This window comes from Corvus hawaiiensis, chromosome 25 (assembly GCF_020740725.1).
Source record: "Corvus hawaiiensis isolate bCorHaw1 chromosome 25, bCorHaw1.pri.cur, whole genome shotgun sequence".
Taxonomy (NCBI): Eukaryota; Metazoa; Chordata; class Aves; order Passeriformes; family Corvidae; genus Corvus; species Corvus hawaiiensis.
Genome location: NC_063237.1, coordinates 5,872,655 through 5,887,436, shown reverse-complemented (window position 1 = coordinate 5,887,436; position 14,782 = coordinate 5,872,655). Strand labels below are relative to the sequence as shown.

General features: G+C 51.0%; 1 long non-coding RNA gene across 1 annotated transcript; it reads left to right on the top strand.

Moving 5' to 3' along the window:
- Positions 1–2,059: 2,059 nt before the first annotated feature.
- Positions 2,060–7,703, top strand: LOC125338321. The gene is made up of 2 exons (XR_007208241.1): positions 2,060–2,244; positions 7,068–7,703. It is a non-coding gene; the product is annotated as an uncharacterized LOC125338321 (long non-coding RNA).
- Positions 7,704–14,782: the final 7,079 nt, after the last annotated feature.

Genomic DNA, 14,782 nt, shown 5'->3' with positions numbered 1-14,782 from the left:
CCCGTGCTCCGCTGCCCAAGCTGTGCTGCACAAACCCATTTTCAGAGCTCCCGACAGCATCCCTGGCGTTTCCCCGGGAATTGAGTGATCCACTGTACCGCAGCTCTGCTCTGACAAACTCAAATTCCCCTCAGCACAGGCTCATCCGTCAGGGAATGGACTCTGAGACGTGTGGGATAATGGGGTCCTAAATTGAGGGAAAGAGGGTGGTCTGATGAAGGTCGTTTGTATTTTGCCCTGGAAATTCATTATTTCCGAAGTCTCCTGGCAGGGAAGAGCAGTTCTGATTGGCACCATCAAGGTGGAATCCAGTTTCCTGCAGGGACACAGGATTTGGGCTCACCCATCAGCTTTCCTGGGACATTCCTGCAATCCTGGTCCTACTGTGCTGCTGGTATTTGTCCCAAGAGGAGCTCAAAAGAAAGAAGAAAACTGGGACTTTACATTTACAGCCTATCTATGGCCCATTGTGTCCTTGTTGTTATCTGTGAGGGAAAAAAATCCATTAAAATTTGGAGGTGGGAGATAAATAAATGCAATTATACTTCTGGATATCAGCAGCAAACTCCTGACAAAGTTCCAACGTTGTTTTGGTGCTGGGGATTAGCTGATAGTGTTAAAAAACAAGGCTGAAATAAAGAAACCTTTAACTGACAAAACACAGATTTTCCCTTCCTGCTGCTACCAAATGTTCAGGAGGAAAGGGTGTAAACTATGATTAGGAGGCAGAATATTCGGCTCAGAGCAGGTGTGACGTTTACCAAAGACACAGATGAAAGTTGGAGGGTTCGGGTGTGAGTGGTGATTATGTCCTAGTCAGTAATTACAGCCTTTGTGTCTGACAAAACACTGAAATTCCACTAAATCCTGAGCTTTAACCTGGACTGGGCCAGATTTCCCATCCTGCTCATCATCTGGAAGCACCTGCAGAGTAGAAAAAAAAAGATCTTCTCTTGAGGAAAACCCCCAGCACCACCTGGGCTCGGAGTTCTCGCAGAAGAGAGGCTTTCTTCCCCCTCTGTTTTTATAACGTTTGCGTTTCAGTTGTGGTTTCTTTTGATGAGTTCATTTGCCTTTGTGTGGTTTGTCTGATTGCGAGGCATTCCTCCACTGAAAGAACATAAATATTTACAGAGCACCCTACATCAGAAATGTCTTTTGTAGCGAGATCCCATCGCTTACAGCCTGCAAGGAAAACTTACAATTAACTGTGACGGGTTGCTGGCATTTGCATCCAGGAGACAAATCCAATTTGCTGGGTTTGATAGCACCAGGATTGGAGGTTTTCTCAGGAAAACATGGAGCATTGTTAAAAGGCAATTTTGGCCTAAATTCCCAGTTGAACATGTTGTGATCAGGCAGTGAGAGGATATAAAAGTGAGCTCTGTAAAAACGTCCCGGCTTTGATTTGGTTCCAAAGCATGGCAGCTGATGGGACAAAGGGAACACCTGCAGGAGCCCATCCCTGGGAAATCCACACACTTCTGAGGGAGCTTCAAAGCCTGCTGGCTCCAATTCCTGCTCCTCCTGCCACAATATCACCACTGGGGTGTGGTGACAGCGGCTCCATCCTCGCTCAGCCCCTCCAAAGCAAAGCCCAGCTTACACCACGAGGTTTTCACAAGTCCAAATCTTTCAGGGACAGGGATGCAGGACTCTCTTAACGCCTCTGTCTCTCCAAATATCTTTTCCCATGTCTCCATTCCATCTTATTGTCACAGGAAATTTTGGGTTTGGTGAAAATCTCCAGGGAGGTTTGGAGTGCCCATCCCTGGAGGTGTCCGAGGAAGGCCTGGACGTGGCACTCAGTGCTCTGGGCTGGGGACAAGGTGGGGATTTGGCACACCTTGGACTTGATGGTCTCAGAGGGCATTTCCAACCTCAGTGATCCTGTGATTCCTTGGAAAAGTGATGCTTTAACCCACCAGGGATGAAGGCTGGAGAGCAGTGAGGTGCTCCCCAGCACAGGCCTTGCTGTTGCCATGGTGATGTGGCACTGGTCTCAGCTAAAGTTCAGCTCAGCTGGGCTAAATCCAGCTTTTCTTTGTTCAGGTTGGGATGCACTGGTGACAGAGCCTGTGGCATCTGCTCGGTGTGGGCTGGCTGTTTCACAGGGAGTGACAGGAAGGACACCCATGGCTGGAGACAGCAGCACTTCCAGGGCATCCTCCCCCTCTCCAGGGTGACCCCATAGTTCCTGTACCTGTAATTCATTAATTTAGGGGTATTCAAGAGCACATTCTGGTAATTCCATTGTTTCTTTTGTTTGGCCAAGCAGGGAAATTCCAGCAGCATCTTTCCTCACCGTTCCAGGGCTTTGCCGTATTTCTGTTGCTGGCTGTGACTTCACCGTGGGCAGTGCTGGTGATGCTCTGGAGCCATGCAATCACTTCAATTGGAGCAGACCCCATGAATCATCGAGTTCTCCCAGCACTGCCAATGTCCCCAGGAGCCACATCCGCATCCTTTTAAGCCCCTCCAGGGATGGGGACCCCGCAGTGCCCTGGGCAGGCTGCTGACTCCAGCACCTATTGGAACAGTGTCCTCAGCTCTACTGAGCACATTGCCTGCCCCTTTCCTGAGATCTTTCTCCTCAGGGAGTGCTGTGGATGAGAGGTTTCCCTGCAGGCTCCCCGAGCTGTTGGATTGTGCAGAGCACAAGGATCTGACACAGATGCGGCAGGGAGGTGAAGTTAAACTTCCCCCATGTGGAGATAAACCTGTGTGCACATGGAACAGTGAGCCAAGGTTCCCCTCCAGGGATGAAATAAAACCATTTTGTGCCTCTGGTTTCTGGCTAACAGACAGCACCACTTCCCACTGCTCTCTGGATCATGAAATTCCTGATTTCCACAGGCAGAGCTGCCCTTGCAGAGGTGGTCATGGCACAGCTCTCCCGCTGATCCGTGACTCCCTGGGAGCAGAATTCCTCCTTCCCACAGTCCCTGACCACTGAACTGGAGTGGAAGGGTGGCTGGGGCTGGATTTCTTCCCTGCTTGTGGCCTGGCAGTCCTGCAGGGGCTGGTGGTGGCTGTCGGGGTAACCCAGCACACAGAGTTGCACAATAAACGGAGGAGAGATGAAAATATTGACAGGAAACGAGACAGGATCCATTATAATGGAATCATGGGATGGGCTGGATTGGAAAGGACCTTAAAGCCCATCCAGTTCCACCTCCTGCCATGCACAGGGACACCTTCCACTGTCCCAGGCTGCTCCAAACCCCATCCAACCTGGCCTTGGACACTGCCAGGGATCCAGGGACAGCCACAGCTTCTCTGGGAAATCCATTCCAGGGCCTCCCCACCCTCACAGGGAAAGATTTCCCCCTAATATCTCACATTGTTAAAACCATCTAATTACTGAATTGAAGAGTATTGACTCCCACAATTGAGCGTTTAAGGGCCAAATCTCAAAATGCTTTAAAATGACAGCCAAGCATTGCCTGGTCTCGCTTCCAGGCCCGATCCCAGTGGGACACAGGACACTCTGCTCCGTGTCACATGCGTCAGTGTCACCAGTGGCAGCAGCAGAGGCTCTGTCAGTCACTGATATCGCCCTGCTCTGTTACCTCTCTGCATTCCTTGGTGCCTTCTGCTTCCAAACATAATTTCCTTGCCTTGGCTGCAGCCTGTGGCTCCTGGCACTCTGTTCTCTGGTGCCTTCTGGCCCTGCATGTGTCTAAATCAGCCCAAATCCCCTCCTGGCCCTGCTGCTGGGGGTGCAGGAAGCCTTTTTTGCACAAGGTGCTGCCCTTCCAAATAAAAAATCCTGCTCAGAACCCAGCAAGAGGTGCAGGGAGCCTGTCAGCTCCTTCCTCCCCAGAGTTCAAACGTGGGCTAAAGGAGTGCAGGGCCTTTCCAGCACCCATCAGGCTGAATTACAGTGACACAGTGATGCATCCTCCTGCTGGGAACAGGGCTTGTTTTCCTCCCTCCCTCCCTCCCGTCAGCACTCTGCACATTTCAGCCCCTTTTCACTCTGTCTCCTTCAGACAGTGCCCTGCACGTCCTGTCTGCCAGCTCAGGTTTAAATGCTCTGCAGGCCTCCTTTGCCCCAGGACAAGGGACGGTGAGTGGGACAAGGGGTCACAAAATTCTCAGTGCTGGAGTCAAGCAGGAAGCTTGGAAAAGGCTTGGGGAAAAGAGACAATTTTCTCCTTGCTGTCCACCCACCTGGCCCAGCAGGGCAAAGAGGATCCGATATCGTGTGGGTGAGGAATGCACGGCCATGAAAACAAACATGGTCTGGTGATTAAAGCCCACATTGGAGGGATCTGCAGAGAGCAGGGGGGACAGCGGGGACAGGGCTCTGGGAAGGGAAGTGGGAGCTGGCTCCTGTTCCTGGCCACTGCTCCGCTGTGTGACCTGGAGCAAATCCCATCTCCTTTCTGTGCCTTTTCTCTCCGGGTGTCAAGTGGGACGCTGGCCCTGCCCGCGTTCCCAGGCAGGCAGAAAGGCAGGCTCAGCGCTCTTTCCCACGTCACAGCCCCCTGGCAGCCGGGGGGAGGCAGGGCCTGTTACTGGGACACGGGGACAGCCCCTGTCCCGGGCTCTGGGCAGAAACAGGACAGAGGCTCAGAGGAGCTGGATGCTTTTCCAGAGGCAGCTGGCAGAGCTGGAATGGGAGTGCTGGCCCAAAGCATCGCCACCCAGGCTCCCGGAGCATCGGGGGCAGCGTCACCGCTGCCAGCTCTGCTTTTGTGCTGTCACCTGCTCATTGCCCACCCCAGAGGTACCAAAGAAGCAGCAGAAGCTCTCAGAACACCCTGATGTCCTCACAGAATGCCTTTAAAAAGCTTTTGGGAGCACCAGCAAAGTGTTTTTGCCACAACAATCTCCGAGCTCTGAAGCTCCTCTTCCCTGCCACATCTGAGCTGCTTTCCTGGCGTGCTGGGAAAACACACCTGCGGTGCAGCACGCTTCCCCTGGAGCTGCAGGTGTTCTCAGGGGCTCTCAGGGCAGTGGCAGCTCATGCTGAAGTGTTCTCTGTGTCTCAGGGAGCGTCTGTCAGGGATGGGGATCAGAGCCAGCCCCGGGGAGCGCTACGGCCACGGCGACAGCAGCACAAAACACGAACCCTGACAAGCAGCAGTGGGGGGATGAAAAGCTCCTGTATTTTGGAGCAGGAAAACTGGCAGGGCTTGGGGGGAAAGCACAGGTACTGATGTGGGGATGCAGCTGCAAAGGGAGCAGAGCTGTTTACACACACTCCTGGTGGGATGGGACGGCTGCCGCCCGAGCTGCAGCAGCCACGGGGGAGTGGAAGGTAGCTGAGAGTGAGGAAAATGCTGCTGGGGAGAAACCACTGCTGCTCTGAAGAACCAAAGGAATGCAGTTCTCTGTTTGCAAGAAAGAAATGAACACATAAATAACCAGCAGAGCTGTGTAGGACGCAGAGGAATGGGTGTATCCCACCTGTGCCCTCTCAGAGAGCAACTCTGGACAACATTCCCAAAGCTGTAGGTGCCATACTGGGCATTGTTGAGCTGGGAGAGGCTCAGCAGTGCCAAGCCTTGCAGCAAACACCTGAGAAAGCAGCAGGAAGATCCATGGAGAAGATGGAGAGGTGGGAGTGCTCAGCCTTGTGGTGGTGACCCACTTAATCCTCCACACCTTAAACGGTTCAAATATTTGACAAATGACTCCCCCCACACCTTTTGGGCTTGGGCTGTTTTTCATCTCCACACAGAGATGCTGATTTGATAAAGGTTTGTTTTCCTGTGTCTGGCAGAGAGTTTCCGTGGAAAATAGCCCAGGCTGCCTTCTGCAAGCTGAGATGGGCACAAGGAATTCAACTCCAGGACAGTCTGGGGCAGTTCTGAGCGACAGAGAGGAGCCTTCCACTGGAAATGCTTTTTCTGGGCCCAAATCCTTGCTCTGCACCCAGACACCCATCTCCTGGCTGGCAGTGATATCCCATTTTCTGCCAAGGAGTACAGAGCATCCCTCTTCCCCTCCTGCCTGAGGAAGCAGCAGGGAGATCCATCTTGTCTTCTCCTTAGCTGTGTTTTATAGCATCAGTACCCACCTCTCCATGGCTGTATTTTAATTGCTTCTCCCCCCTCATGATAAATGCAAAGCTCACAGAACCCATTCAGGGAGGAAAAAAACCAAAGGACTGGCAATAAACCCAGCGTTTTCTAATGTATTCTTCCTCACAGAGACTCCTGGCCTCCAAGAACCCATCTCTGAGTGCAGGGAGGATCTGAAAGCATTCAGATCATGCACACCTTATCAGTTCGGGAAGCAATAAATAATAATAGCAACAATAATTTGCAATTACTTCCCAGTGTAATTTAGTTTTTTAAAGGAGAGCTCCAAGTACCCTTCCTTTTTCCTGAAGAGGCTGTGACCCGGGCCCAGCGGGACTGGAGAGATTTAATTGTGGCACTGAGTAATTTCTGTGATGTGGAGCACGAGGAGCTGAAGTGGAGCAGGCTGGCAGAGCGAGCAGTACATCGTCTCAGGACCTCTGCTGACATTCAGCTCTTGTGAGAATAATTGTGGGACAGGAAGGTGACTTTTTACCTTTTCAGCTCTCACCTTCACTGGTTTGAAGCTCCATCCTGCAGGTTCCTACCCAGGTAGGGGCCAGCAGTAAAATTGCCTATTTCCTGCCTTTTGAGAAGGAGCAAAGCGGGTGCTTTATTACCTGACATTTGCTGGGAGTTTGGGGGAGGATGTGGCCTCTCCCGCCCTTTGTTTTTCACTCTCCTATTCAGCAGAGGAAGCAGAATTGGCCTCTGAGGCATTAAAACCCAAGAGATTTGATATCTAGGGCTGCAATTGCACCAAAAGCTACTGCTTGAATTAAATTTGGGGGTTGGTTTCTGCACTGAGCCAGAAATGAGGAAGACCCCTCCTTTTAGGGGATTAGATGGAGGTCTCTGACAGGACCTCCTGATTTATTGACCTTCTCTTACTTCTCAACGTGGCTGCAGCAGAGACCAATCAATTCAGTTTTTCTATGAACCAGCTTTGCATGTCTCTTTGATTGCATTCTTCTATTAAAATACAGAATTCCAACAAGATAAAATGAAACACTTTTTTCTTTTTTTTTACAGATGCCAAACTAAGGTTTCCATGCAGCCAAATCCCAGCCCAGGGAAGATTGGGAATGTCTGGGGTAGAGGGTTTAAATATCAATGCAAACACTTCCTAGATATTTTCTAAATATCTGAAATACAGAAACCATCCTTGACTGCTCTGAATTTCCTCCTTCTCTCAGAAATGAACACATTTTGCCTGGTGAATATTGCACTGGCTCGGTTTTGTGAAGGACACACATTTCCCCCAGGTGAACACGAGGAACTGCTCTGCGTGAAACAGAGCAAACTCCCCCCTCCCTTTTTCAATTGGAGAAGTTCCTCCTCCACTGGCGGCTCAGAACCGGGTCCCTGCTGAAGGATTGGGTGTGCTTGAAGTTTGACAGATTCACCTGTGCCTGCATTTTTCAGTCCTGAGGAGAAGTTGGACGAACTGCAGAGCGAATAATTCTTCCTGCCTTCAGAGCCTCGTGAAAGCTCCCAGCTGCCATCAGACATTATTCCCTGGGGAACACCAGGATCCCGTCCATGGGTGACTTCAGGTTTTTTTTTTGTGTTCATGATAGAAAGGTGGGAGGGCAGCAGAGAAACTGGGCTGCCAAAAACAGGGGAGGGAAGAGACACAAAGAATAAATTCTACATCTTTCGTGTGAATAGTGAACCCTTTCTTTAGCAGCATCACGGATCTTGGCAGGTTAACAGCTTGGTAAATGTCATATATAGATTGATAGATGATTGCAGTTCATTCTCTGCACTCTGCTGACCCACAGCAGCTGAAACTTCAAGGCAGCTGTTCCTGCTGAGCCTTGCTCCCCTCTCTGCTCCCTCCACATCCTCATCACACACTTTGACTTCTTGCTCTTCCCAGGATTCTCCTTTCCTTGCTTTGTGGCCCAGTTTGTAGCACTATTTTTAAGAGCAAACCCTGCTCCACTCCCACGTTGGGATGGATTAAGAGCTTGTAATTGCTGCTGCTTTAACTCCTCGTTAAGGAGCTGCCCAGAGCCGTTTAATCAAGGCAGCAGCAGCTGCCTGGCTTCAGGAAGGCTCCGGTGGTGACAACAAGCAGTGGCAGCTGGGGACACATCCCTGCTACCTGGGGGCCTCTCAGGGCCCAGCAGACGTGAAAGCAACGCTGCTCCCCATGGAACTCCTGTCCCAGGGGAGCCTGAGATGGTGCCGGGGTTTCTCCTGCGCTTCACTCCCAGCACGGAGCTCTCCCGGTGAGCAGAGCCCTGCCAGCATCACTCCGTGTGCTCCCCCAGGCTCTGTCAGGACACAGCAGACTCCACAGAGGAGGGATTTGGCCACAAACACTCCCTCGGATTTTCCTGGGAAAAAAAAAAAACAAAATTAAAAAGTTCTCATTCTAAATCTGCGGCTCGGAGAGATTTGGAACCCTCCCACTTCTCACTTCTCACTTCTGCAGAGCTCGTCCTGCGCTCTGTGCTGCCAGGGTGGGAAGGGGCTGTGCAAAGTCCCCCAAACTCCTGCATGGAGAGCCCTCAGCAGCACCCCCAGCCCCTGACGGTGCTGTCCCCTCTCTGCCAGCTGCTGCCAGCCCTGCTGCCCCACTGCCCCAGCCAGCCGCCCTTCTCCTGGCGTTCGTTCCCAGAAACTGGGAATTGCCAAGCTGCCCATGGGCTTTGTGCGTGGAAGGAGCATGCAGCAGGATCTGAAGGGGTTGGCACAACAGCAGTGGCGGTGCTGCGCAAACACTGAGGCAGCACAGGAGTCTCTGTGGGACACAATTCCTTCCTCAGTGATTCCTGAATCAATCTCCAGGGCAGGGAATGGGAGAAGAGAGAGCTCACCCCTTTCCCCAGTGATTCCTACATTCTCCATCCCTTGCTCGATCCTTCCCCTGCAAGGACTTTCTGGCAGCTGCAGCCAGGATTTGTAACTTTAATTTTTGCTGGTTGCTGCTGCTCAATGTCTGTCTCCAAAGCAACCCTCAATGTCTGTGTGGCTCCAGATCCAGGTCTCTTGGCCAGCAATGCAGAGAGTCCCAGAAAACTCTGTTACATTCCTCCTGGAAGGGCACAGGGAAGGAGTTCCAAAGTCTAAGCTGTGGATGGAAATGTTGCTTTCACACAATATGCAAATGAGCCGTGGAACTCCTCACAGAGTCTCCAGAATATGGCAAATTTGGCAAGGGAGCTGAGACAACCCCACATTTTGAGGTATTTAGTGTCCTGTTTAAAAACAGTGTCTGACTTCCACAGCTCTGAGCAGACGCCTCATGCAGCATCTGTTATCTCGCATCCCTCCAAAATGAGGATTCTTGTCCCTTTCCTTGGGCAGAGGTCACGGGCTGGGCTGGCTTCAGAGGGTCTTGGTCTGAGACCACCACCCCACCTTCCCCTCAAACGAAAATCTACTTCATTTGCTTTCAAGAATGTTTAAATCATGTTATTTTTTGGAGGAAAAAGCAAGGTAAGGACGCCCTGGAAAGCTCCATCAGGTGGATGAGACACCCAAAACTTCACATCAGGTTTTGCCAGTAACAAACCTGTCAAAGCACTGAAAATGGCTCAGTAATTGAGACTGCAGTGGAGGAGTTTTAAGAAGGGATAAATGCATTTGGAACGATGGGATCTCAATTTTAAGATTTTGGAGTGGGATTTCTGTAATTGGACAATTTGCAGGTGGAGTTATTTTTACTCCCTAAAATGAAAAGCGCTGTTTACTCTTCTCCTGGCCTGCGTCCCTGCCTGCTCTCTCTTGCTGAGGCCCAGCTCACATCAGCTCACATCGGCAGCTCCCTGCAAAGGCAGAGCAGATTTTCGGTGTCTGAGCACATTTGGGTGAGTGGAGAGGCAGCAGGGAGCATCTCCTTGATGGAGCTGCTCAGCACAGCCAGCGCTCAGGGCCACAGGAGACTTGGAGCCAGCGACACCCAGACAGGGGCTGGGGCCAGGGGAATCCTCCTGGAGGCCTCTCAGATGGACTTTGCTGCTCCTGAGGCCAGGGATGGGAGAGCTGGGGCCAGCACCATGTGCAAACAGCCAGGTATGCTCAGCTCTGAGGGATTTTTCTGCACTGACTCATTTTATATTGAGTTGAAACTAAATTGAGCCGGCCACGCTTCAGCATGTGCCTGTTGGAATGGCAAATCCACAGGGAGAGCAGCTCTTTGCAGGCTGGTTCTTGGGTAAAAACAGCAAACATCAGGAGAAGTTGGACCACAGCAACAATTCTGGTCAAGTCCTTCCTCATTGAGCAAAACTCCAATCAAACCTGTGGTGCAATTCCTCCTAAGATGCTGTTACAGATTCCCCCTGGAAGGAAACCCGTCTGAGCTGCAAGGATTGGTTGGATTATGAGCAGCCTGACTTTGAAGCAGCCCTCAGTCTTCCTGGTTTGGAAGGATGGGGATCTCAATATTCACTAATTAAACTATTCGTTTTAATTAGATACCACCACCAAAGAAGCACTCCAGATGCAAAGGGGATGATCTCTTTTTCTCTCATTCTTCCTTTCTTTCTTTTCTTCCCTTATTTCTTTTTCTGCTTGGCGAAATGTTTAAATGCCTTGTCAACACAGAAGAAACACGGGGAAAAAAAGTGACACGATGAAAGATTAAGGAAAATGGGGAAAATTAACAAAGCTTGATAGGCAGGCAATTAAAATCGAAGTGAAGGATCGTTAGTATTCATTACCAGAAAACACGAGCAGGGAGGATTGTGCAGCTGCTGGAAATCCCCAGGATCTGACTGGGGAGAAGTCATCCCAAAAACCCACTTGCTCTTTTGGCTGGTGAAGTTTCCCCTGGCAGTTAAGTGGATTAGCTGCTTTTTGTTGCCTCTTCACCCTTCAAGCCTTATCTGGGCTAAAGAGTGTGTGAAAGGCCTTTGAAATGAGGTTCTTGTCAGGGCTTTCAGGGAGGTGAAATGTTTAATAACTCCCAGCCACAGTGACAGGGGCTGACTGCATCCAGTCCAGCCAGGGACAGGCAGCACCTCTGGAACAGGAGAGAGGCAGGGAACAAGGAGGGGAACGTGGGATTCACGGCTCTCATGGTCCCAGTTCTTACCAAAGAAATGAAAGGAAGAGGAGGAGGATATAGAAGGTGAGAAGGGTGAAGCCTGCAATCATTTCAGGCTTAAAGGCAGACAAGATTCCGACAATCTGAGAGAAATTTGAGGGAAAAGGGAACCAGGAGTGGCTTGGGACGTAATCCCTGCAGCAGGAACACTCCAAGCCACCCGCAGGTCCCAGAGGAGAGTCAGACTGCTGTGTCCAGGAGCAGCTCCCACATCCGAGGAGATCCCAGAGTGTTAACCCCCCTCAACTGCAGCAGGGGATGGGAACAGCAACTGCAAACAAGACACCTTGAACATGAGCTTAAATGTGCCTAAAAACCCCTGTCAGGATATCCTGAAACATGTTGAAAGCACAGCAAAGTTGTTTTCATGTAACATCTTCCAAGGTACCATAAATCAGAAGACTGGGAGGGTTTGAACCATTTCTTTCTGAGGGAAGAAGTCAAATCTGATCTGTTCCTTGAGGAAAAATGAAGTGCATTAACTGATCCTTTGGGGGTCCTGTACGTTACTGAAAGTCACTGGATGAAGACAGAGGGATTTATAATTTTTTTTAATAGTTGTGGGTGTGAGGAGAACAGGAATTTCCACCTGGTGTCACCTCCATTCCTAGGACACCACCACCAGTTTTTCTGGCACCCAATTAACTTCAGCAAACTTGTTAATCAGCAAACAAGTGATAATCACCTACAACAGAGTGCTTGAACACACAGACAGGGATGTGGGCAGAAAAGAAGCCAGAAAGCTTTGGGAAGCCTTTCCTGCCCTGAACTTGTGGCCCCACGACTCTGCTGCTGGGAGATAAAAAATCCAAAATCCTGCCTTCTGCCGCAAGGGAAAAACCCCAAAACATTGCAGGAGCTGCCCACTTGCAGTCTGGGCAGTCAGGACCTTCCTGACAGTGCTGTCAGTCCCAGCCTGACCCCTCTGGGCCTCAGCTTTCCCTGCCTTTAATTGTGGAGTCTTCCAGCCCAGGCATTGATTTGCTTCTGGGGAGCTTCAGGCTCTGCTTTCATGTTGGTAATCTGTGATCTGACAGATTAGGGGGATTATTTAGGGCTGGAGCCCCAATTAACGATGCTACTGAGGGGCAGAGCAGAGATGAAAACTACCCCTGGCTTTTCATCTCCCTGTTGTAAACACAAACTCCGTTCTAGGAGGGATCTTTGGCTGGACCAAGCCCTGGAGCTGATGGCACTTGAGCTGCAGGCATAGGATGAAAGGCTCTGGGAAAGGGGCAGGTTTAAGTCCCACAGATAATCTGCATTATTCCTGCTCCCCACTGATGCTGCTGGTCGTGTTCACCCCTCTCCTTTCCCAGGAACTCTCTTGGAAGACTCACCTTTTATATAACTTATCTGCCAGGAGGGTTATGATAAATGGCAGGACACAAACACGGCTTTTCCAGGTTGGGTTTGGGGCTTTTTGTTGTTTTTTTTTTTTTGCCTTCTAGCAATTCAGGAGTGAGAGTGGAAGCAAGACCGAGCTGCAGCTGCCGGGTAACCTCGCAGTGGCATTGCTGTTCCTGCCCTCCCTGCAGCCCCAGGTGCTCCAGGTGCCTCACGCTCCCAGTTAATGCCTTCCCTGTCTGGATGAAGCAGTGCTTTGAGGCTGGGGCCAGACAAATTGGTCTCTGGGGAGGACAGGGATGTGTGGCAGCACTGGTTTGCATCATCCAAGCAGCAGCATCCAAACAGCCAGGCCACCCCATTCCCACAGCAGCGGGGCTTGGGGAGACGAGGCTGAGCCTGGGGACAGGGATCCACCTGGGACTGTGCATCATTAAGCCACAAGTGGGGATTTTCTCTGTGTATTTTGGGATTTAAAACCTCTTCCATTTCGAATCAGGTCAGGCTAAGATGACTCTGAGCACGCTGCAGCCCAAGCAGAGAGTTCAGGCAAGAGGGGAAGGTGTTTGCATCACTGAAAACCTTTTAAAGTTGCAAAGCTGCCTAAAAGATTCCTTAAATACTCGAAGAGCAGCATTAAAGCAAATACCCTTGCCCCTGCTGGCTTTGGTGCCTGCCTGGGGGTGGGATCAGTGTCCCAGGGTCAGGGCTCCTGCAGTCTGGCATTCCCTGCCCCCAGACCCATGGAAAATACATTCCTGGAGAAAGACGCAAGGGGTCCAGTCATAACCAGGTGCTCAGAAGCATCACAGTCCGATTTTAACCCCCCCAGTATCTTGGTTAGGAAGAAATATCAGATTTCATTTTGTACAATCACGACCAAGTATGAGGATTGTGCCTGAAGCTCCCCCGTGGAACGTGAGAAAGGATCGCCCTGAGTTTGCCCCCAGGGTGCCAATGCTGAAGGTCCTGGCCCTTGTAGGTGTGATGGACTGGGCTGTGTGTCTCTTCTGAAAATTGAGGCTGATGCTGACCTGCCACGAGAACATTCTGAGCTCTGTCCAGGTTAGTTCTGCTCCTTAACTGCCAAGGTGAGAGTTTAATGAACAGAGGGAAGGTGCAGGATTCCCACTTCGTTCAGTGTTTGTTGCCTTCCCCAGTTGCTCTCCAGGCTCTTTGGATATGGAAGGAACCCCCCAGCAGATCCACAAGCTGTGAAAACCCGAACTCCTTCCTTGTGCCACCCCTCCCACCTGCCAGAACCCACAGCTCTGAGCTCTGCTAAACAACATCAGTTTCCTCCTCCTTTTGCTTCCTGTGACAATCCACACGCCTGCCTTGCTGGATTATCACCAGGACGTGCAACCCAAATCCTTCCTGCTCCACAGATGGAGAGGGAAGCCTGCAGCCAGGAGAGGGGTAGGGATGGCTCAGCTCCCCATGGTTGCTGGGGCTCTTTATTTGCACCGAGGCTGCAGAGTTGGTGCCTTCCCTGCTCCATGTCCAGAATATTAATCCAGCTCCCATTCCCTGGGCCCAGGGGAGAGCTCCCTGACAAGGTAACCTGTGCCTTTGTCCCTTTGATAAATGAGGCACCGTGTTCAGAGCATCTTCTTGATATCTCTTTCCTGGCCTAAGGCAACCAACACGTTCCTTTTCAATATCTGGGCTGAACTCTGCGGGTTGAACAGCCCCGATCAGAACATTTCCCTGTTCATCACTCAGCTTTTGCTCCATCTGGGAATGCCACCCATGCCCTGCTGTCTGTGCTGGCTCATATTGGTCACTTTATCACGAGTGACAGCCCTGGGGATGAAGGGGAAGAATTCAGAGGTTCTGGACAAAGGTTTGAGCCCGGTGGTTCCCAGCTCGTGGTTCATATATTGGGATAACCAAGGTTTCCGTTTTAGCTTCCTCCCCTGCTCAGTGCTTCTGATTCCCGGTCCAAAAGTGGGAGAGAAACGCTCCTAATGATTCTCAAGCACAGAGCCAAGGCAGAATTCAGGTTACCTGAGCATCCTCAGGGATATCCCAAGTGAGGATCGTGGTGGTCCCCTCTACATCCTCTGCACTCGAGTGGTTTTAACCCCCTGAGCATCTGTCATAAGCACCTGTTCTGCCCTTTCCTGAGCTCAGCTTTGGAAGGAACGCCGTTGGAATTGCTTGGCCATGTGCTGCTGCTGGGATGGCTGGAGAGCTCAGTGAAACCAGGAGCCACTCACACACAACAAAACCCCTCTTTATCCCCAGAGGGATCTGTGCCAGCTCATCCTCCCAGTGCCAGGAACTCCACGTGATTCACCAGCAATTTCTGCAAAACAAAGCCGGGACCCAATTC